The sequence below is a fragment of the Puntigrus tetrazona genome, unplaced genomic scaffold (genome assembly GCF_018831695.1).
Source record: "Puntigrus tetrazona isolate hp1 unplaced genomic scaffold, ASM1883169v1 S000000828, whole genome shotgun sequence".
Lineage (NCBI taxonomy): Eukaryota > Metazoa > Chordata > Actinopteri > Cypriniformes > Cyprinidae > Puntigrus > Puntigrus tetrazona.
This window is the reverse complement of record NW_025048429.1, coordinates 1-2,309: the sequence shown is the minus strand read 5'-3', so window position 1 is coordinate 2,309 and position 2,309 is coordinate 1. Positions and strand designations below refer to the sequence as shown.

Sequence of the window (2,309 nt, the reverse complement as noted above, 5' to 3'; positions counted from 1 at the left end):
ACACACACATACATACACACACACACACACACACATATACACACACACTTTTTTATTTTTTTTTTTTACATTAAATTCAAGTCCAAAATAAACCAGACTTGTATTTTGAATTTGCTCATTCTAAAAGATAAAATATGGACTCTGTCAAGCATCTACAACAATCCACACTGTAAAGACTATAAATGATCTATTAACAGTGCATCATAAGCAATTGTTTGGCATAAATGCATAGTTAATTGATTTTGAGCCCTGTAGAAAATGAAACAGCACCAACTTAGAGCAGTTTAATTAAATTGTTGCTTTTGAAGTTTAATAATCACATCAAAATGTATCAATTACTGTTGAAATATTTTAATATATTTTTTAAATGGTACGTTATAATATTTTAAAGGTTGTAAATATTTAAAAAGTTCTAATTATCATTTTAAGAGGGAATAATACTGAGGGTATTGTTTCCTCTTAAAATGACAACTTTTTAAATATTTACAACCTTTAAAATATTACAACGTACTATTTAAAATATTTCAAAATTTAAAAAAAAAATTAAATCAAGACTTTTTAAGCACTTGTAAGGTGCAACGTGTTCTAAACGTGAAATAATGTACATATTCGCCTCATATTGCCCAGTCATGAGCTGTAGGTTAGTATAACACAGGATGTCTATTTACATTTGGATGGCTTATATTCGGCGTATGTGTCCGCGTGCCCCAGCTCCTCCGTCTCTTCCTCATCTGCCTCCTCCTCTTCCTCCTGCGGTGGTGGTGGTGGTGGCAGTGGAGGAGCAGCGGCCTGGAAATGAAGCAATGAATGAGGAGAAAACAAAAGATGATGAAATGTGGTGAAACAGAGGACAGAGAATTAAGAGAGAAAAGGAGACGTTCTACCTTAAATCCTGCAACGGATGCAGACAGGATAGTACTAACATCATCCAACCTACTCTGAAAAATGCTCAGGGATTGCTGAAGAACGCAGATACAGAGATTTATTCGTTAAGATATGCATTTCATACATGAATATTAAGACTGTACTATACAATGAAAATGATTAATTATTGGATGCATACTTTACAAGAATTGAGCTTTAGTTTGCATTTACAGGCGTTTCCCTAACGGTGACATTAAAACGTGTGTACATGTATTAGTTTTGATGCACGTGTTTGAGTTGGGATGTTAAATAAGGCATCAAAAACCCCTTAGCAATTTCAAAATATCAGCAGAAAAGAAGCTTAAGCAAAGCCACGTGCCCACGTTTAGTGATTAAACGCGTTAATGCACCTCTAAAGGAGCTTGCACAGAAAAAGCTCTTGGCGCTGTAACAAACTGACCTGAAGGTTAAGAAATGAAGTTTGGAACAATGATATCTTGCTATTTTGAAAGATTATTCACGCAGTAATTATACCTTAAGTTTACAATTACACAGTAAACTTCAAAACCCATTGGCAGATACCGGATGGATCTTCCAGTTCAGCATTATAAAAATGACAAAAGACTATGAAATTGCTTTGTATTATTCTGCCACAGACTCATATTGTCCTCTTAAGTTTGCACCACGTCTCCTTTGAGAGTGCACTATATCTTTTGTAACTCAAAGCGTGCAGTATATTTTTTCTTTTCCCACACTGAGAAGTGATTGCAAGGGCTGGATGCGTTTTAATCTCGAGCAAGGATGCTTTCCAGTCGCGTATGACACACACAGGTGATCTCATGCCGGCTGAAGTGATCTGTTTTCGTCGATGCAAGACCACGAGCTCCGTTGAAAGCGTGCATGCAAACAGCTGTGAGACCAGCGCATGAATACCTGTCTCTGACTGTGTCCAGCTATATCCCAGTACACGGGTGCCGCGGGGCCCTCATTGGATAGCTGTGCCAGGCCATCGACGGCGAATCCTGAAGGGTCTGGATACTCAGACAGAGAGTCAGATGGCGACGAGAACAGCGACTGGTTGGACAGCTCATCTATGCATGGCAGATCCTAAAAAGAAATGTAAAAAAGTCGGCACAAGTTAACACTTTATGTCACCAATATCACTAAGCCAAATTGTGTGTCTAAATGTGTATTTATTAGTGCCATCAACTGATTGATTGCAGTGAATCGCATCCAAAATACAATTTTTTGCTTCCATCGTGTGTACGTTCTCACTAACAGATATAGACAGGTTTGTGAACAATGTGTGAGAGAAATAGGCCTTTTGTGTACACAGAAAAAGTCTTGGCTCATGGAAAACGGGGCCAAAAACTAAAGTACTGCATTCATAATTCATTGTATGAGCATTTATATAGAATATAAAATATAATATACCAATAATATAT

At 37.1% G+C, this 2,309-nt stretch overlaps 1 long non-coding RNA gene across 1 annotated transcript; it reads right to left on the bottom strand.

Moving 5' to 3' along the window:
• Nucleotides 1-646: 646 nt before the first annotated feature.
• LOC122335588 lies at nucleotides 647-2,169 on the bottom strand. The gene is made up of 3 exons (XR_006248982.1): nucleotides 1,798-2,169; nucleotides 885-959; nucleotides 647-789 (listed from the first exon to the last, which is right to left on the bottom strand). It is a non-coding gene; the product is annotated as an uncharacterized LOC122335588 (long non-coding RNA).
• Nucleotides 2,170-2,309: the final 140 nt, after the last annotated feature.